This window comes from Polypterus senegalus, chromosome 11 (genome assembly GCF_016835505.1).
Source record: "Polypterus senegalus isolate Bchr_013 chromosome 11, ASM1683550v1, whole genome shotgun sequence".
In the NCBI taxonomy this organism is placed as follows: domain Eukaryota; kingdom Metazoa; phylum Chordata; class Cladistia; order Polypteriformes; family Polypteridae; genus Polypterus; species Polypterus senegalus.
In genome coordinates, this window is record NC_053164.1 from 135877324 (window position 1) to 135900458 (window position 23135).

A 23135-nucleotide genomic window follows, 5' to 3' on the forward strand; every position below is an offset into this window, starting at 1 on the left:
AAACTGGTGGCTCATCTTAGGAAGTCCTTATTTATGCATGTGAATACTGAAGACCTACTGCTTCTTCTGTTTTGCATCTATTGCTTTTTTGAATCTTTTGCTTTTTTATTTGGAGTTTCTCTGGAACACAGCCATGATAAGGCCACTGGGGAAATTCAGCCTACACTAAACAACAAACAATACTATATTCCTTCAAGCCATGTACAATTTACCTTCTCTAATGTAGTGTTGGCTCTTATTTGCTTCAAACAACAATATGTGTAAATGAAAGCAGCTGCAAATGACAAGAAAGAAAGAATTCCACTGAATCGTGAAATGTGAAAGATTTATTGATTACTTTGGTTTTATTTAGGCAAATTGAACAGTAGTATTGCTTTTTATCCCGTATTTATCATTCTGAACCTTGAATTTTTGTACTTAATAATCAGAATGTTATATGGGTTCAGTTTTTTACTTGGTTATGAGTGAGCTTTTTCAATATTTTCCTATGAATACCTCTGCAGTCCATCAAAGTTAAATCGATAAGGTTAACCTGATAAGTCTTCCCTGAACTAGTCATGTCTACTAAATATGGATGTAAAATATAATACACTCAGTAAATATATACCTAAATACAATAGATAAAGAGTGTTAGTAGTCTGATAGAAATATTACAAGAAACAGTGCATTACTTATGTATAGTGTTAGGGTGGAATAAAGTCATTATTTTATTATTATTGTTTAATAAAGTCTAGTCAAGTTATTTACTATTTGGCAAAATATTAAATAGTGTTCATCCACACAGTTGCTTATAGATACAGGGAGTACGTTAGCTAGTCATGTTTGAAAGTAGAACTTTGACAAACTTCAAATGGTAACTCAATAATAATTTAATATAACAATTTGAAAATGTTAAGTGAACAGCAAAATGAAAATCTCTCTTGGGTTAAATGGAATGCTGCCACAATCATAGATAAGAAAATGACACAATATCTTATTATCTTTAAAAAAAATTTGTTTTTATACACTGCACTATTTTACACTGCCAGATGAAGTTCAGTTGTTGTCCTGGCAAACATCCTAATAATGCTCCAGTTTCAAGGTTTTATATATGCAAGACATCCTGAAGAAGAAATCATCACTCACTGCATTCTGGGATGACAGTATAATCCCCTCTCAGCAAATCACTGTCAAAACAGGAGTAATTTTCTTGGTCATTGTGATGCCTGGTGCAATGGCACCATTGCACAGTTTCAGACTCCAGGTACCTGGAACCGTAACCGAACGACCAGGAGATGGGAGAATTGAGAAACAGACAAATGACTGTTAAGAAAATGAAAAGAACAGAATTAATGTTTATTACAGATGTGCCAACAACTATTTACAATTATGTATTGCATATATATATATACAGTATATATATATATATATATATATATATATATATATATATATATATATATATATATATATATATAGTCATGCACGAGCACATGGGGAGCAGTTTAAGGACCTGGGCCGCATCGCGATAGGTCGTGCCAGGGGACAATGGCGGCGCACCAACCTTTCTTTTCTTGTTTTCTCAGCCAGAACGTGGAATCGCCGCCGTAACAACGCCCAGACAAGCCAAAAAGCCTCCATACTTCCGGGTTCCCTTCTACCCTCCAGTTCCGCTATGATGACGTCAATCACCCATCCTGCATCACAATTTTCCCAGCATTTCACCTTCTAATTTCCGATCCCCCTGTATAAATTGTCCGTCTTCCCCTCATACTATGTCTTTTATTTTGACCTTGTAAAAATACGTGGAGACATTACTCTTTTCTGTTGCAGTATACGAGGCTAAAACCCCAAACCTTTGCTGTGTTGTGTTGTTTCTTAACAGGTGTAGTTGGCAGGATAGAGCCCGAAGATGTCTGAATGGCAGGACTTGAACGCTGTGTTAAACACAAACGAACAAGCTCCAGGCAGTGAAGGTGGACCAGGCCGCCACCAGGACGGAGCTCGCAGAGACAAAGAGGCAGCTGGCGGCCATGGAAGCAGCAAAGCCGGAACCCGTATGGCCTCCACCACCCCGGTCCCCCTCACAGAAACTGACGATCTGGAAGCGTACCTGACCGTCCTCGAAAGGACGGCGATGAGGAATCAGTGGCCACGGTCGAAGTGGGCATCCATCCTGGCTCTCTACCTGAAGAGCCAGGCGCAGTGGGCCTATCACAACCTTCCCGAGGAGAAGCTGCCCAATATGACCTCCTGAGAGCAGAATTATAAAAACGCTACGGCGTCACCTCCAGCCAGCAGGCAAGGACCAAGTGAAGCACCAGGCCGGACCTTGCTGATTCAGCACAATATTGTGACAGACCCGGGGGAGGTTATCAGGGAATGACCCTATTACCTCCCGGAGGCAAAACGGGCTGAGGTGGAATTGGAGGTCCAGCGGATGTTGGACATGGGCATATTCGAGTAAAGCCACAGCCCATGGTCCAGTCCCATTGTTCTCGTGTCCAAGCCAGACGGCTCTTGAAGATTTTGTAACGACTTCCGACATCTTAATCAGGTTTCCAAGTTTGACGCCTATCCCATGCCCTGAGTCGACAAGCTCCTCGAGAGGTTGGGAACGGCCCAGTATTTGACTACTCTTGACATGACCAAAGGGTACTGGAAAATTCCCTTAACGGCATCCACTAAAGAAAAAACAGCCTTCAGTTCCCCTAGCAGACACTGGCAGTACAAGGTCCTCCCATTTCAGCTCCATGGGGCGGCAGCGACTTTCCAGCATCTGGTAGACAGAGTGCTACGGCCCCACCAGTCCTATTGCACCGCCTACCTCTGTGACGTTGTCATCTTTTCTGGCACCTGTGGAGGAACATGTATTGCAGGTTTACGCTGTCCTCCTGATGCTAGTGAAAGCTGGCCTATGTATCAACCCCCAAAAGTGCTTCTTTGGGTTGAACGAGGCCAAATATTTGGGCTACCTGGTAGGAGGGGGGATGGTGAAACCGCAGTGCTCAAAAATAAAGGACATCCAGTTTGATACTGAAGAAACCGGTGCAGGCTTTCATGGGGTTAGCGAGTTACTACCGCCAGTTTGTACCTCGCTTCTCAGAGAGGGCAGCACCTTGATAGACTTGACAAAGAAGAAGGCCCCTTTGCATGTGGTGTGGAATGAGGTAATGGAGTGAGCATTCAGTGACTTAAAAATGGCCCTTACATCGGCACCTATTTTGAGAACACCTAACTTTTCACTTCCTTTTCTCATCCAGACTGATGCTTCAGACTCTGGCCTCGGTTGCATGTTGAGCCAAAGTATCGACGGTGTCAAACACCCCGTGATTTACCTGAGCCGGAAACTGTTGGACCGGGAGACGAGGTATGCGGTGGTGGAATGGGGCGGGACTCACCTGTGGTACTACCTGCTGGGCCGGGAGTTCACCCTGGTGACGGACCATGCCGCCTTGCAATGCATGGCCCTTCAAAGGAATTCGAATCCTTGGGTTACCAGGTGGTTTTTGGACCTGCAGCCGTATAAGTTCACCGTCACTTATCGTCGGGGTAACCTTCATGCCAGTGAGGATGCCCTCTCGCAGGCTCACGACCTCGCGATTCGGGCCGCCCGGGTCTGCGCTGGAGGGGGGTCATGTCACACACGAGCGCATGGGGAGCAGTTTAAGGACCCGGGCCGCATTGCGACAGGTCCTGCCAGGGGACAACGGCGGCGCACTAAGCTTTCTTTTCTTGTTTTCTCAGCCAGAACAAGGCATTGCCGTCATAACAATGCCCAGACAAGCTAAAAAGCCGCCATACTTCCAGGTTCCCTTCTACCCTCCAGTTCCGTTATGATGACTTCAATCACAATTACAGTGGAACCCCGGGTTACGAATTTAATCCATTCCAGAACCCAGCTCGTAACCCGATCTGCTCGTAACCCGAACGAATTTCCCCCATTTAAAATAATGGAAATGAGATTAATCCGTTCCAGCACTCCCAAAAAGTCCCTAAAATATCATAAATAATGGAAAAAAACATGTTTTTAAATAAGAAACAAACATCAAAATACTTTATTAGTAAATATAGTTAAATAAAAGATAAACCAACTTAAGAAAATGTAACCTTATTTTGGCGGCAGACGATTGCAGTTAACGGAGAGCGGCTGAGGAGGGAGGGAGGCGGCAGACGATTGCAGTTAATGGAGAGCGGCTGAGGAAGGAGGGATGGAGGACTAGAGGATTGGCTGCATTTTCGGCACCTTCACATCAAAAAAAACTAAAATTGCACTTTCTTAACTGTACGAACGTACATGAATTGTAAAAAAATAAACTTTTTTAAATTTAAACTTAGCCTAACACTTCTGTTTTTGCCTTTTTGGCTGCACTTTCAGCACCTTCACTTATAGCAGTTTCAGTTTTAGTATAAAGATACCTATGCAACGACGTTTGCTTTTGCCTGCTTTTTAAAAGCTTACGGAAGTGAGCCAAGCAGGTGTCATCATAATTTGCTGCAGAACGACTAGTTGCCACTTTTTCTGGATGTTTCTTTTCAATGAAACTTGTAACCTTCTCTCACATTCCCAGCACTTCTTTAATTTCACTTGTCGAAATTTCCTCTGTCTCGACCTCCTCCTCACTACCGCTGATCTCTTGCAGAGCCTCCGTACGTTGCATGTCCTGCAGCTGAAGCAACTCCTGTGCTGAGAGTTCCTCCTCATGTTCCTCGACAAGCTTGTTGATATCATCCTCGTCAACCTGCAGACCCATCGACTTGCCGAGGGACACAATTTTATGCACTGGATCTACGTCGGGCACGTTGGTCTCGGTCTTGATCTCGGTATCAAGACCAAATCCTTCAAAGTCCCTTGCTGCAACCGCATCAGGCCATAACTTCCTCCATGCAGAATTCAGTGTTCTTCTGGTCACTTCTTTCCATGCCAGGTCAATCATGCGTAGGCATTGCACGATGTTGTCTTTCCAGAACTCTCGGAGTGTTAGCTCCGTATTTTCTGTCCCATCAAAGCATCGTTTGAACAGATGCTTCGTGTAGAGCTTTTTGAAACTGGAAATGACCTGCTGATCCATCAGTTGCAGGATTGAAGTCGTGTTGGGTGGGAGGTAGAGGACTTTTAAGAATTGATATTCTTCCCGGATGTTGTCTTGGAGACCGGGCGGGTGGGCTGGAGCATTGTCGAGGACGAGTAATGCTTGCAGAGGCAGTTTGTTTTCCTGAAGATACTTCTTCACCGCAGGTCCAAAGCAGAGATATAACCAGTCGATGAAGAACTGCCACGTAACCCATGCCTTTGGATTGGCGCGCCACATCACGTGCAGTTTTTCTTTAAGAATCCTGTGAGTCTTAAAGGCTCGAGGATTCTCTGAATGATAGACTAGCAGTGGCTTCACTTTAAAGTCACCGCTAGCATTTGCACACAATGCAAGGGTGAGGCGGTCCTTCATCGGCTTATGTCCTGGCATCTTCGTCTCCTCTGCTGTGATGTACGTCCTACGGGGCATTTTCTTCCAAAAAAGCCCCGTCTCGTCGCAATTAAAAACTTGCTGGGGGATGTAACATTCTGCCTCGATGAGCTGCGCGAAACGTGTGATGAACTCGCCAGCTGCCTTCTGGTCTGCACTTGCTGCCTCGCCATGTCTTACGACAGAGTGAATGCCTGATCACTTCTTAAATCTGTCGAACCATCCTTGACTAGCCTTGAATTCTGGTTCTACTACATCCGTAGATGTGGATGGTTCTTTCTGCTTCAGGTCATTGTAAATGATTCAAGCTTTCTCGCTTATGACTGTTTCAGTAAGTGTATCTCCTGCCAACTCTTTCTCTTTTTTCCACAATAACAGCAGGTTTTCCATTTTCTTCGTGGATAGCCGACCTTTGCTGTGTAATTACTGTAATGATTTTGAATGAACACACACACTTGCCTTAACAGAGCTCAGGAGTCACTTTATTTTCACTCGGAATGGAGCACATGTGAACAGAACAGCTAGTCGTGTTTCTGACTTACTAACAACACACGTTATGACGTAATGACGTTTTCTTAAAGGTATACACTCATTACATCTCCCCTTTTCAGTTTTTTCTTTTTCTTAACAGAACGGAATTAAATATTAACATTCCTAGCTAGTGATAAATTATCAACACCTTCCAACAAAACCTTATTTCCAGTTTTCTCACTGCTTACTCTAACCCCATAGAAGAACATTGTTACTTAAATCTATAAACCCTTATGACCAATATATTGCCCTTCACCTTTCACCATCTTTTTTTTTTCTTTCTCACAAATCTAATCTGTCCACTGGTCTGCTCAGTCTGCCAGATCTAGTCACGAATAGTCCTTTTTGGGTCTTTGGGGCCTGAGGCAAAGTTGTCCCCATATGCACTGTAGACGTAGGCAGCTGTTCATATATTTGTTCTGTTTTAACTGGAATTTGATTTCCCTCCGCTGGGGCAAGGCAGAGCTGCAAGTGACGACGGTTGCATCGCAGCATTGCTCCTTGATGTGTCTCAATGACAAAAGATCGAGGAGTTGTACTCTTGCCTCTGACCACAGCAGCTGTTCCCCAGGTCTTTTGATGATCCAACTTTGTGAGCACCGCATCACCTGACCTTAGCGATGGCAAAGGTCTAGCTCCATCGTGACGATTAAAGTAGAAAGTTTGCTTTTGCTTTTCCATGGAATCTTTTCTCCTCAAATTTTCAAGATTTGGCCACTGAGGCTGAAGATGTGTCTCAAGCAATGGAAGTGTTGTCTGCCCATAAGGAGTTCAGCCGGGCTTACACCTGTTGTGGTGCAAGGTGTGGCCCTGTAACTCATCAGAGCCAGAAGAGGATCTTTCTGTTGCAGAATTTTCTTCGCAATCTGCACCCCTCTCTCTGCATGTCCTTTTCTTTGATCGTGGTGTGGACTGGATGTGATGTGCAAAAAGTCAAATTCCTTTGCAAATTCCTGGAACTCAGCAATCACGAACTGATGACCATTGTCCGAAACTATTTCATCAGGGCAGCCAAACCTGGCAAATAGTGCCTTCAGTTTTAACACTATTTCTGAGGTAGTGGTTGCTGGCATTTGAAGGATCTCAAGAAATCGAGAGAAATAGTCTGACGCAACAAGGTAAGTGTGCTTATTATACTCACACAAGTCAATAGCTAGCCTTTTCTAAGGTCTGTCTGGAAGGGGCGTCGAGATGAGAGGCTCCTTTTGCTGTGTCTGTTTCATCTCAAGGCATATTCGACAGGACTAAACCTTTTGTTTTATTTCTGACAAGGTGCCTGGCCACCACACCGATATTCTGGCCCGCTCCCTACACTTTGTGACCTTGATGTCCATCATGTATCCTGTTTAGAATATCTGCTCTCAAGACGTCTAGAATTAACATACGGCTTCCTCTTGTCAGTATTCCATTGTGCTCAGACAGCTCGTTATTGAAATGGAAAAACTGTTGAACTGCCACTGGAACGTTGTCTATATATTTTGGCCATCCTGACCTGATATACTTCAGTACAATTTACAGGTTATTGTCAGCCTTTGTAGCAGCCCTAATGGCTTCAAGTTTTGGTGGGCTTGCAGGCATGCATTCAGCAACAGCAGCAATGTAACACTCCATGTCGGTGTGTGTTTTGAGATCTTTTTCCTTGTATACTAGTGGGCTTCGGGATAGTGTATCAGCCACCACCAAAGTGTTTCCTGGAGAATATTCTGCTGTCAGTTTAAATCTCATTAGCCTCATAAGTAGTCTCTGACATCTTAATGGAACACTGTCCAAGTCCTTCTTATTCATAAGAGGCACTAACGGTTTGTGATCTGTTACCAACTTGAAGTTTTCAAGGCCTATTAGGTACTTTTTGAATTTTTCACAAACCCAGACGCTCGCCAGACATTCTTTCTCAATCTGGGCATATCTGGATTCTGCCTCAGACAAACTGCGTGAGCAGTATGCTACCAGTTTCCAGTCTTTCTCATGCAGTTGCAATAGTAAACCACCTATGCCATAACTGCTGGCATCCGCTGACACAGCAGTAGGTAGAGTCACATCATAGAACTTCAAAACTGGAGAAGTAGAAAGGATGTCTTTAATGCGCTGAAATGCTGTCTCCTGGGGACTGGCCCAGGTCCATGTAGTTGTTTACCTCAACAAGTCATACAGTGGTTTGCCTTCTGTTGACATAATTAGGAATGTACTTGCCTAGGTAATTAAACATCCCCAGTACCCGTTTTAGCTCCTGAACATTGTATGGAGGTGACAGCTCATGGACTGCTCTGACCTTCTCAGGATCGGGTCTCACACCTGATTTGTCGATCAAGTGACCAAGGAAGTGAAGCTGATGTTATCTGAGCAGACACTTTTCACGGTTCAACTTCAACCCAGCAGACTCAATTCTCTTTAATACATTGGTAAGCCGTTTGTCATGCTGTTCCATGGCGTCTCCATACACCAATATATCATCCATATACACCGATACTCTATCAAGCCCTTGTAAAGTTTCCATCATCTTCCGCTGAAATATTTCTGGGGCACTGGTGATGCCGAAAGGAAGACGTTTAAAGGAGTACCTTCCAAACGGTGTTATGAAAGTGGTTAGTTTGCTGCTTTCTGGGTGTAACGGTATCTGCCAAAAACCTGAGGCAGCATCCAAAGATGAGAAGACTGTTGCACCATTCAGTTTTGCAATTATCTCCTCTGCAGTTGGAAGAACATATCTTTGTCTTTTTACAGCTTCATTCAACTTTTTCAGATCTACACAGATGCGAACCCTCCCGTTCTGTTTAAGCATTGGCACAATGGGTGCGCACCAGTCCGTAGGGTCTGTCATTGGCTCAATGACCCCATTCTCTTCCATGCGCTGAAGCTCCTCTTTTACTTTTTGTATGAGAGGCAGTGGAACTCTGCGCGCTATGTGTATCGCATATGGCTGAGCATTGTCCTTAAGCTGGATTTTAACAGGTTCTGTTTTAAGAGTTCCATGCTCACCAAATGCATTGTGAATTTCCTCAATGCGTTTCACTACTCCCATTCAGGATGCAGTGGATCGGCTTAACAAATTGTTCACATTTTGTCCATGGATAACATACACTGGGAATGTGTACACACTTCCTTTATATGTGGTACTGACTTGAAATTTCCCCAAGCACTCAAGGCGTCCTCCAGAACTACACAGTGTTACACTAGACCGCTCCAACGTTCTCCTGGGATTAAGCGTGCAGAATGTTTCTTCACACATGATGTTTGCATCTGCACCAGTATCAATTTTAAATTTAACTGGTGTCTTTCCAATGGAAATTTGCACAGTCCACTGCTCATCATTATTTTGTGAATTTGTAACAGCTCCCAGGAAATATGGTGTCTGTGCAACAGTTTCTGTCACTTCTCTCACTGATTTACTGTGGCACATTCTTTCCCAGTGACCCACTTTTTTACATTTATTGCATGTTGATTTTATTGCTGGGCATTTTTCCTGATACTTGTGTTTAATCTTCCCACATCTTCCACATTTTGGTTCTCCTTGCTCTTTGTCAAATTTTCTTTTAGATTCCATCTCTGTTTTCCTCTGTCTGCTGCTTTCCCTTGTGCTATCTCTTGTACTGCAGCACATGCGTCCCCCTGCTGGTGAACTTGGAGCACTACCTCTTCACATTGGCGCACGCTTTGAATAGTTTGAGCTAACGTGAGGTCGGACATTAACTGCAGCCTGCGCGACAGTTCTTTATCGAGTATGCCCACAACTATCCGATCCCGAATGTGTTCATCTCTGAATTCTCCGAAGTCACAATGTTCCGATAAATCATACAGAATTCTAATAAAAGTTTCTGCCTTTTCACCCGGGCGCTGTACTCTTTGATAGAAACAGGCTCACTCGTGAATCACATTCCGTTTAGGGAAAAAATACTCGTCGTATTTTCTTAACACGACGTTGAATCTCTTCTTGTCACCTTCCTCATCAAAGGTGAACGATTTAAATATGTGTTCGGTTTCGTTACACATGGCGTAGATTAATGAACTGACCTGGACTTCACCGTCTTCTTTATCCAGTTTGGTAGCACTTCTAAAGCGCTGAAAACGTAGCTTCCAGTCAGCCCACTCATTCGGACGATCAAATGAAAAACATTCCGGAGGATTGAACTTCGCCATATTTTCGAGGCAATGCGCTCGTCAAGCACTTCTGACACCATGTAATGATTTTAAATGAACACACACACTTGCCCTAACAGAGCTCAGGAGTCATTTTTTTTTTACTCGGAACAGAGCACATGTGAACAGAACAGCTAGTCGTGTTTCTGACTTACTAACAACACACATTATGACGTAATGACGTTTTCCTAAAGGTATACACTCATTACAATTACGGTCATGCCTTTTGCTACTTTTACACTCTTTATGGTCTTCTTTTGCTTTAGTATTGTGCATATCGTGGACGTACTGCGGTCGTAAATTTTGGCGAGTTCCATCACACACACACCTCTCTCATGCTTTTCTATAATTTCCTGCTTCAACTCGACTGACAGCATCCTTTTCTTCTTGCTGCTGTCCTTTCCACTTCCTACCTTCTTTGAAGATATGGTTAATGCCCAGTATGTATGATATGGCTCTGGGTAGAAGGGGTAAGAAAGACGAAGCGGAAACTAGCGGTGACGTATCGGAGCTCGGCTTGTAAAACGGGCAGGCCTCGTAAACCGGGCAGAAATTTTGCTCGGATCACGGCTCGTAAACCGAATTACTCGTATACCGAGCTGCTCGTGAACCGGGGTTCCACTGTATATATATATGTACACAGTTCAATAGAAGAACATTAACAAAAACAAGAAAAATAATTGCAGGTGCTATATACAATAATTACAGTGACTCCAAAGCAAAAAGCTATGAGAAAAATCCAATAAATTATTAGGGAAAAAACTTTTCTTCCTCCTTCTTTCTCAACAGATAGTTCATGAAGTACTGACAGAAAAATGATCAAAAACAAAAAATGAAAAATTATTCACAAAGTCAATGAGTAAAAAATGAGCAACCACAACCACTGATTTAATCTACTCAAAAATATATGCAAATCGAAAATAACTGTCCTTATTAACATATAAAAACTTAAGCACTCTTCTCCCTGCTCCATCAACTCAATAGAAAAGAAGCTCTTTCTAGCCTTAAGACCTGTCAAAAGATGACCACTGGCAGTCTGGAATTTAGACTTATACAGCTAGCCCTCTTGTTTAGCCAGTCTTCACTCACGTCTTCTGGGATCTCCAAATAGCAAGCGACGTTAAGTCAGGCACCTTAAATCCCTCTTATCAGGTGTAGTTTCACTATATGAAACCTCTACCTCCCCACGTGTGCAATCACAACCTAGCTGCTTGCTTATCTTGCAGATATGTTACACGGTAAACTTTCATACACTTTCACTCCATCCTTTCTTTTTCTTTCTCAGCACATATATTCTCTGCAGGCAAGCTTCTAAATTCTATGCTCTTTTCTTTGGACACATGCTTTGCCATCTTGATGATTTAAACAAGAAAGCCCCTGACTTGTAGTCATCCAACTTCGTGGAGTGACTTACCAAGAGACACCAAACGTCAGTGTAACTTTACCCTGCCACCACGTTCTCCCTCACTAGAGACCTAAAACAACATGTAAGTAGCTTTTATCTCTATGACTATTCATACATTAATCAGTCAGTTATTTTCTAACCTGCTTAGTCCTAAACAGGGTTGCAATGGCCTATCCCAGCTAGAATAGAGCACAAACCCTGGACATGGCACCAGTCCATCATAGAGCAAATACACACATGTACCCACACACACCAAGCACAAACTAGTGCCAATTTAGTATTGGCAATCCAACAACAATATGTACAAATAATGTAGCTCAAAGTCCTTTACAAGATTAAGAAAGAAAAATAAATATAAAAATAAAATTAGGCAATGCTAAGTAACAAAGAATAAATTAAGGTCCAATGGCCAAACAGGACAGAAAAAAAAAAAACTCCAGAGGGCTGGAGAAAAAAAATCTGCAGGGGTTCCAAGGCCACAAGACCACCCAGCTCCCACTGAGCATTCTACCTAACATAATTGATCTCAATCAGTCCTCATGGTTTTCATGGTTTTCAGGCTTCACATGGAAGAATTAGACAATAACGGTCATTTAGACCTCTGGCCTTCAATCCATTTGATCAGGTGTTGGTGGCATAGATCGCCACCACAGAAAACCGGAAAAAGAACAGTAGAGAAAGTAGGGATTAGTACAGATTTCGAAGCCATGAAAAAAAATTATAATTAAATACACATACAGAATATCAGGGTTACACTATCCACCTAACCTTCATATCTTGACAGTGGGAGGAAAGCACAGCACCCGCAGGAAACCTATGCGGACACAGGGAGAACCTGCAAACTCCACGAAGGAAAGACCTGGGACACAAACCCTGGTCTCCTTACTCTGAGCACCACTGTGCTCTCCTCATACATTTACGATAAACCATAAATAATTCTTTCACAACTTTACTTTTATAATGAACCAGGTCTTGGCTTATCACAATCATCCAAGCAATTGTATGAACAATGATGTGTATTAATGTCTCAATGAAAGTCTACATAGCCATGAAACAAGTTGCACCTGCAAATGTGTCCTTCTCACAGCAGAGATATGCCTTATTCACTCTCCCTGCCAAAATAATTATATAATAATTCTGTTTGAAGTTGACATGATTTTCCATGTCTTTATCTTTCATGGTTGTTCCCTTTTCATAAAAATTGTCCATTGGTACTAGAGTATGCAATAAACTTGCAATACATCAGATAATTTGTGTCCATTCAAAAGAGTATAACATACATTAAATTAAATTACCTTCTGTTTCTATTTAAAGAATATATCTGATTTTGACACACAGGCTTGGAGATGATGGCACTAGCCAAAAAACAGAAGACAGAGCTGGAGGTGGCAGAGTTAAAGATGCTAAGATTTGCATTAGGTGTTACGAGGATGGATGGGATTAGGAACGAGTACATTAGAGGGTCAGCTCAGGTTGGACAGTTTTGAGACAAAGTCAGAGAGGCTAGATTGCGTTGGTTTGGACATGTGCAGAGGAGAGATGATGGGTATATTGGGAGAAGGGTGCTAAGGATAGAGCTGGTAGGTAAGAGGAAAAGAGGAAGGCCTAAGAGGAGGTTTATGGATGTGGTGGGAGAGGACATGCAGGTGATGGGTATAACAGAACAAGATGCAGAGGACAGGAAGATGTGGAAAAAATGACCCACTGTGGCAACCCCTAACAGGAGCAGTCAAAAGAAAAAGAAGCTGATTCTGATACACTCTTCCATTTTTCCAATTTCAAGACATGCATCAGAGTCAGCTTCCTCTATTGCAATGGGTTAATCTGCTTAGGCAGGTAGTGTGGTGTCACGGTTAAGGCTCTAGAGTTTGAACGCTGATGTTGTGTTTTCAAATCATGCTACTGACACTATGAAGTCACTTAACCAGCCTATGCTCCTATTGGAAGAAAAAAAATGTAATCAACTGTATTTCAACTTTTTTAAGTCACATTAGATAAAGGCTTCACCCAAAAAAGTAAATAATAATAATAATAATAACAATAATAATAATCATAATAATACTGTGGTTGAAGTGTGACAGGACTCTCTCTCTTGATCGTGACATGGATGATAGTGAAAGGTCATGTAATTCACTGAATGAATGGATACATGAGGGGATAGCACTTGTCTTTAAAGAGATCTGTAAATAGTCTTTTAAAATAATATTTAGGGCTATTAATGCTCCTGAATAAATTAAATACCTTGCATAAATAATAATTAATGACTTGAGGCACTACAATTACCTTACAGCTTCATGCCACTGGTTTTGAATCCCAGCCTGGACACTATCTTCCTTTGCATGTTCTACTTTAATCTGTGTACCCAGATTTTCCTTAAACACCCTACATCTTGCCATGGTCACGTGCTCCGGTGTGTGGCTCGTTCCGGTCTCCCGGCAAAAGCCATCGTTCTCTTTACTGCTACTTCCTTTATAGCAGTATTTCCGGAAGTGGCGGGGTTAAGTGCCCTGGCACTTCCTTGAGGGAAGAGGAAGAACAGGACATGGTCAGTGGTAGCCCCCCTCTCGTCTCGGCGGGCTATTGTGTACCTTTCCCTGGCCCTTAGAGGAGTCTTCAGATGCCCATGTGTGACACATGTTAGTGTTGGTTGGCTGACTGTACTGTCTCTAAAAGTGGTAAACATCAACAACAACATTTTAATACTAATGATGTAGCTTAAAGTGGTTTAGAACATGTCAAAAAGTAGTTACATGGAAAGTAAAACAAATTAAATTTAAATAAGAAGTGCAAAGTTTAATTATGGATTTCAACAGCAAATGCTAACATTTTTAATATATTTGTAATTTAGACATTTGTGTAAAACATTTTGGCTTAGTAAGTATATTTCATCAGGTCTTTTTTGTTTTGGAACTATACATAATCTGTGCAACACTAATTCTCCCCCCCGATCATCCTACATTCCTTAAGTTAAATTGTATCAGTTCAATTTTTTCCATTAAGTGCAGCTCTCATTAACATGTTGAGAACACCCACAGCATTCATTAAAATTATATACATAATTAGGTTCCTAAATTTTACCCAGGTTTCAGAGGAAATAAACCTCTAGGGTCTTTACTCATTAAACAAAGACAAGCCACAATCTGTCAGACAAAGACCAACATGCTGTTCAGCTTCTCCCTGGGGATCCTACAATGTACTATAGTGCTGGTTAATGTTTTTGATTTTGATGGAATGTGACAAAAGTCTGATACAGAGACTGTCACTTGTGATGCTAATGTGTTCTATTAACACTGAGTTCCTGTTCTATTAACTGTCCGGGTAACTTGATCTAAGAAGCAGTGGTGAGAATGAACATAGGAAAGACTGAACCATACTGATAGCCACAATTATGAAAATGTAATATGTGAATAGTCCCAATAAGAGTTCTAAAAAGGGCATGCTTTGTTCAAATACATACATAGGGTATATACATACTTACATTCCGAAACTTACTTCATGTGAATCAGTTGGCTACAGAGCATAAAGGTGCATAACATCCTTAATCACATCACAGGACTCATACACCTATTGGGCGCAATTTAGTCAATTATTGATGTGACCTTATTTCACAGGGGATATAGGGGGAGAATTCACACAATCCACACAAATGAGAACATGCAGACTCTAAATGGACAATAAGTGGACATTGGATTGAAATCCAGGATACTGCACTACACTATGTTTAAATGACATTCTTGATTTTAACACAATAGGTTAGTACAGACTTTTGCAGTAACTGTCCTCACCTAAACTACTATTAAAGAGGTCAAATGTATACAAAATAGGTACTTTCACTAAATAAACACATGAGCGAAGTGTAATGATATAATATTAATGTGAACCTGAAAGCTGTTAGTGATGTATAAATCAATTTACATATACAATAACTGATAGTAGCAGTTAAAGGACAAATAAGGAAGGTCTACATCTACCCCCAAAATGTCTGTTGATCAAATTATGTAGCTGAAAACTGGAAATTTAAACACTTTGAACTGACTTGAATCATAAGAAACACAAAGAAAATGAAAGCATTGTTGTTTTTAAGCATCATTGGGGACAAACAACTGGAAGTTTTCCACAATTTTGTCATTGAAGAGAGGGACAAAATTAAGATTCAAACCAACTGACCCCAAAGTCTGAAGTGTACTGCATAACAAAAAAAAGTTACTTAAGAAACGCCATGTGAAAATAGAGACCTGACAAATTCTTTGAACAATGAATGAACTGTATGTTGAATACCTGAAAACCTTTTGAGAGAGAACCTGTTAAGAGAATAATGTCTAGATTTTGAGAAAGGTTTAGTCTTGGGCAGGGCTGCTGAAAGAGTAAAATCACAAGCCGGAGAGTTGATAAATGAAAACTGTTTGGTTGATGTGAAAACTGTATGGAAGATGTTCTAAGAAGCACAATACACAAAATGTGTCCAAAGAGAAGAAAGTAAAATCAAAGAATTCTTTGTGGATGCACTGCAAGAGAAAGGACAAAACCAAGACTGGGATATTCCTTTGTAGGTGAACAACATAAGTGACTTATTTAAACTTGACACTGGAGCACTAATGAATATTATTTCAGGTGATGCATTTTATGCTTTAAAGCCAAGAACAAAAATGTATGATATAAATGTGAAAATAACAGGCACTGATATCCCAGCAAAAGGAAAATGAGTGGCAAACGTGACCTAAAAGGGCAGAGTGTGGATGTTAATTTGTATTGTAGTGCCAAGGGATGCACAAGCAATACTGGGTTTAGCTGTCTTTGAGAGACTAAATTTAGTGAAGAGAATTTTGGTCCTTGAAAGTGAGAACAGTGAATATGATGATCTGATAAAAGAGTACAATGATTTGTTTGAAGGATCTGGATATCTCCCAGTAGAGCACACTATAAAGACAGACAAATCTATACCTCTCATAATCTATTCATGTGGAAAAGTCCCATTTTCTCTGATAGAAACATTAAAAGCAGAGCATGACGAAATAGAACACCTAGGAGTAATTAAAAGAATAAATAAAAAAAAAAATGAATGTGTTACTTCTCTGGTAGTCATAGACAAGAAAAATGGAAATTTAAACATTTCACTGGATCCAAGGGATATGAATTTAAAATAATTACATTTGAAGAATTAATGTCTCAATTTTCAAATGCCAAGTACTTTAGTAAATCAGACGCATCCTCAGGATTTTGTCCGCAAAAACTGGATAATGTCAGTACAAATGTGTGCAAACTTCCAGCACCCTTTCTGCCACCCTTTTGGGGTGGCTTCTGCCCCTGAGGTATACCAAAAAACTATGCTATATGTATGATCTATGAGCACATTGAAGGTGTTTTTATATATTGATGGCCAATATTTTTATTTGGGGAGCTATAAAAGAAGAGCTTGATAAGTGACTCAGAAATGATCTGGAAGCAAAATTCAAAGTCAGATTAACGTAAAACGTGTAACAGCTCTAACACTTGTACATGATTCAATCAGCAGTAAAAGTGTCTGCTCTGACCCAATTAAATTGTCAGCTATTGAAAATATGTAACAAGTGTGTCCAAGCGTTTATGGGAATGATTAATTATATGAAAAAATTCATACCTAATCTCTTTCACCAAGAAGACTAACTGATACAAAAAAAATGCATGGGAATGGAATCATTAGCAAGAGACGGTTTGGTAACATTTAAAGAAAGAACTTACATAAGAACCAGTATTGGAATATTATGATTCAGCTGATGCCAGGCTTAGAATGTATTTAATTTTGGAACCATGACAATAACTGGTCACCAGAGGCATATACATCTTGCTGTATGACAGGTGCAGTAACCAGGTATGCCCAAATTGATAAAAGAGCAGCTCAAGATTTTGTTTGATGTATTAGGTTTCATAAGTTTGTTTCAGTATAACTTGTCATAGAAGAAACTTATTATAAGCCATTTCCATTTCTGTTTGTTAAGCCACTCATTGATTGTACTTTATGATTTCAAACAGTGATGCTAAAACTGCAATGCTATGTACTGAATGTAGTGTATACATATTAGAACATTAGAAAAATTTACACAAGAACAGGCCAATCGGATAAACCAATATTACAAGTAATAACCATTTAATTCCTTCAAAATAACATCAAGCCTAGATCTGAAGGTCTCTAAAGAAATGCTGTCTATCACACTACTTGGTAGCTTATTTCATGTGTCTGTGTAAAGAAAAACTTCATAATGTTTGTGCAAAATTTACCCTTGACAACTCTCCAAATGTGTCCCCATGTTCCTGATGAAATCATTTTAAAGTAACAATCTCAATCAATTGTACTAATTTCTTTCTTAATTTTGAACATTTCAAACATGTCACCTCATAATCTACTTTTGCTTAAATTGAAAAGTTTCAGGTCTTTTAGTTTTTTGTCGTAACTCATCCCCTGTAGCCCTGGAATCAGCCTAGTTGCTCTTCTCTTGATTTTTTCAAGCACTGCTATGTCTTTTTTATAGCCCGTAGAACCGAACTGCACACAATATCCTTAGTTATAAAGCTTCAGCATAAACTCTTTGGACTGGTACTCAACATACAGTATCATGCTATTCTGTTGGCCTTCAGAATGGCTTCTGAACACTGTCTGGAAGTTTATCATGAAGAGTCCACTACCACTCCTAAACCCTTCTTATAAACAGAACTTTCAGTTTTCAGACCTCCCATTGTCTATTCAAACATAACATTTTTACTTCCTATGTACAATACTCATAAAGAAGATGCATTGTCAAAAGCTATGAACTGCCCTTCCCTACACAAAGATCATAGGCTGTACGCATGTGAGCCGCGATCAGTGGACCAATATATGAGGTAACTTTTGAGGATTTGCAGAGCTCCATGATTCAGGAGCTCTGCTAAACAGCCGATTGGATTGCATGCTAGTGTTGCTTGGTTTACTTGAATTGAGTTAGATAATTCCTCCCACATCCCTACCCTTGACCATAGTCAGGCGTGTCACATAACATCACTGACGTAAAATGCAAAGCAACCACCTCCTCAGCTTGACTCTGTTTGTGTTTTTGCTATTTCATGAATTGTCAAATTAAAATCATTGACAGTCAACTATTCTGATAATTTTCCTTTAATGAACAGACAGTTCACTTTAAGTGAACAGGTACACAGAAAAGAAAAAAATGAAAGAATGAAGAAGTAGCTAGTGTGTTTTAGAAACTGAAATTTCACCAACTTCCAGTAAGCTAGCTAATTTAACATCAATTGCCACTATGCTAAAGATGGTGGTTTACTGGAGTAACAATGGAGTAGCATTATATGTAAAAGTTTTGATATTGAGTGTTTAGTAGATATTATCTGAAGTTACAGTACTTACAGTATCTGACACATGCTTGAGGATTATTTATTACCACCATATAGACCTCAGGACCTACACACAATGTTAAAGGATGCTAACATTAGTCAACATATGAAGTGCTCTGAGTGTTATTACATTGAGGACAAGTTTGTAAATTTCATCAACACACAGGCTCTCTAGATTACTAGTGAATCATTGGCTGAAAAGCACCACAAAAGCAACTTTAACATGCAAAAACAGCATTGAGCACAGATGAACTTCAATTGTTGGTTACCAGCACTGATTTAGTTAATGCCTTATTGCTACTTGCTGTCATTGAAAGGACAAAATGAAGTTTAGATAAATTCATAAGTGTAGGTGATATGTTCACATGTTCATTTTTGAAATATCTAAATATTAAGTTTCACTTGACCCTGTATTTACTGCATTAAATTTGTTAACCACATTCAGTGTGAGTATTAGTAGTTTATTTTACTATTATTGTTATTATTATTATATTATTAGTATTATTATTGGTATTAATAATACTATTAGCTTTTGTGAGACTTGCCCGGACACCACCAGTCGGAGACCACATCTTTATAAAAGTCACACGTTTATTAAACATTAATAAACACAGTCCCAAACATGACACAAAGCACAAAGTAATAATCTCTCACAATGAACTCTTCAATAACTCAGTCCTTCCCGCCAATCTCCTCCTGGGAGCTTTGACCTGCTCCCACTCCCGACTCTAGCTCCCAGATTGCTGGGAGGCGGCGCCTTTTATTCCTTCCCAGATGTGCTCCAGGTGGCTGGTGACGATCTTCCGGCAGCACTTCCTGGTGTGGCGGAAGTGCTGCCCTTTGCCCCGGAAGCACTCCGGGCGTCCCTGGCAGGTTCCTCCGCCATTTTGTCAAGTGTGGCGGAAGTAATGTTCTCCCAGGTTCTAGGAGGCTTAAGGCGCCCCCTGGCGGTGGCCACAGGTCCCAACGAGTTGAAAAGTCTCTTCTCCTCTCCCGTGGTCCTCTCCTGCTCCAGGGCGGTTGTGTCCTCCTGACCCGGAAGCTTTTACTGCCACCTTCCGGACCTTCTAGGCGTCCCGGCCGGATAAGAACCCCAGCCGTCTGTGACACTGTATTTTATATTATTATCATTAGTAGTAGTTGTAGTAGTAGTTTTGCTAAGGGTGGCAATGATCAAAAGGCTGCTCATGATTATTAAGTACCTGAAGAGGTTCAAGAATATGTAGACTTAATTACAGAGGCGCTACCAGTGGTAAACACCAGAATGCAGTGAATGCAAGAGACTAAAAAAGATACAACACTGAAGGAGGTGACAGATGCCATAGTAAATGGTTGGCCTTTAAATAAAAGACTAGTGTTTGGTTATCTGTGAGTACTAGAATAGCAGGGATAAACTGACTCTTAATAATGGCCTTGTATAAAAGGGTAGTAACATAGTAATTCCAAACAGATTAAGAAAGGAAAAGGCAAAAACTTATGACGATCATATGACAAATGAAAAATGTAAGAAGCGGACCAGTGAAATAATGTATTGTCTGACTATAAACCAAGACATTACAAAGTAGTGTCAAACATTTATTTGGTATCCGCTAAACAAACCAAATGAGCTACTAAAACCACATCCAGTACCCTAGAAGCCTTCTCAAAAGATAGGCATTGAACTTTTCAATTCTACCCAAAAAGATTTTAAGTGTAGCCTATTAATGCTTCTTATATCCAGGAATGGGTGGTTTGAGCTTAGTAACAGCTGAGAAATTAATGTTGTGTGTACATTAGCCATTTTCTTGAGACATGAAGAAGTTTTTACAGACAACGGTCCACAATTTTCAAATGAGAGTTTTAAAAGTTTTACAGAAAGCTGTGGTCTTATGCATACTACTTCTATTCTTCATTTTCCACAATCCAATGTGAAAAAGCGAGATATTTAAAGAAATAAAAGGCTAAACAGACTATTTACTTTAACAGAAGAACACGGCCATTATCAGAACTATGCAAAGGGAACAATCACCTGGGGCTTCATGCATAATGCCTTGCATAGAATTCGCACTATAACATGACGTAAGCACAAAAGCCAAAAAGTGCTTACGCACAAAAAAATCCAGATGCATTAATCTGTGCGTTCGCCAAGTTCCACGTTCTTCCGCTACATAAATCCCAGTCAGCGTGAAAATTAACGCACATGCTTGCTGTCCCATCCCAACTCCTACCAGAATTACACCTCTTTGATTATGCAAATCAATATAAATAGACCTTAAGATCAGTTTTTTTGTGAAAAGGCAATGACAAAAGCACGAGGGAAAATAGAACTTCAGCGAATACCAAGTGGAGGCAAGGAAAAATGTACTATTTGTTGGTTTAAACAACAAAAGTAAGCTGATTGAGTGAAATAGCGTGTTGGAGAAACTCGAAAGCTCAAGTTCACAAAGTCACACAATGCCCGAAATAAAAGAGAAGTTGTCAGATATCAAAGTCGCCGTGAAAAGGCGAGTCGTAGCCCACCGTCTAAGTGTCATATGAAAGCTTATTAGGGTACAGAGAAAAAAAGGCACCCAGTGGGAAAAAAGCACAAAATGTCAACTTTAATCTCAAAATTTCCACTTTAATCACTTAGTTTATTTTGTCATTAAAGTAGAACATCATAAACTTCATCTTAAAATTTTTTAATTTATTAGTTTCTCAAATCCCATCATAACTAAAGTAGCACTACTACGTGCTTCCGGGCTTTCTCTTCCTCGAACAGGACACAAAATCCATTACATTTGTGATATTACAGCTCTCTGAATAATTAAAATACTGAGATGTATACTTGATATAATTTTTATGATGATAGGAGTTAAAGCATGTTATTAAAAATGGAAACACGGTGGTGCAGTGATTGTTCATGTCTCACGCAAGATGCTTGCTGTGCCATGCGCGACCTTCCCTGAAATACTTTATTGCAGCAGTACTGTCTCTTTCAAATGTACTAACATCCAATTCCTGTCCTTCCTTTTCTTTCTCCAAATACCCAATCGCCACACAATCAGCTCTGTAATAGACGTTAACCCATCTGTAAGCTTACAATGCCGATTCTTCAAAACCTTTAAGGAACATTGAAATATCTTCATAGTACGTGTTTAATTATCCTATCCATCTATCCATCCAGTGTTGCGCCAGCCCCAGCAAATATACAGCTCGAGGAAGGAACAATCCATGAATGGATGCTAAGGCACTGTATCCTCACATGTTTAATTATTAATAATATAGATTATTTAAATGAAGTTAAAGTTTTATCTGTATAATATAATAAACATATTTTGCTGCATTTCACCTTAAAAATGATATCGTCGTCATACGTAAATAATGTGCTTTATAAAGTGGCTTAGGTTGTGCAATATTATAACTATATCGCAAGTTTACAGTGAGGTAATTGTACTTATAAGTACAAACAGTTCTACAAGGAGCACTTGATGTACTGATTGAGTGCGTTTAGAGTCCTTGGGATGAAACTGTTTCTGAACCGCGAGGAAAGGCTCTGAAACGTTTGCCATATGACAACAGTTCAATAGACAGCATGATTGAGGCAGCATGTGCTTGATGCTGTATACCGATAATTCTCTTTCCAATCAGCTGTTGTACAGCTGTGATTCACACTCAGATACAGTGATATAAATACTCGGAGTGGAGCAGTGAGAGTAATATGGAAAAAGATGATCCGATGTGGCAGCCATTAATGGGAGCAGCTGAAAGAAGAAGAAGAAAAAGGTGCAGTGAGAGGAACAACGCTAAAGCAGCTATTGTATTTAGAATAGTTTGACCATTCTGTGGACCATTATATTGTTACATGTGAATTACAATCAGATGCATTAAACTAATAAACAATATGCACTTAATATCAGTGTATTTATAAAGCCACGTCAGGGATATGGATATACAAAAGAAAGGAAAACCACACAGGGACAGTAGCACTGCTGTGACGCTGGGTGCCGCCAGTCTGCAAAACCGAGAGCAGATCTTGAGTATGACAGGGTGTAAACTACCATGGAAATGTGCGTGGCTTTACGCCAAGTTTAGGTTTTATACATCGCAATTCGAACGTGGAAACGTTCTTATGCAACATTTTTGTGCATACGCACCGTTTATACATGAGGCCCCTGGACACAGAATAATAGTGTCATGAAACTAGTGCAACCAAATTCATACCAAATATAAACAGAAGAAGGTAGTACTGTGGAGAAATTAACAGCATCTCCTGAAGGCAACAACCATTAGATATAATAACA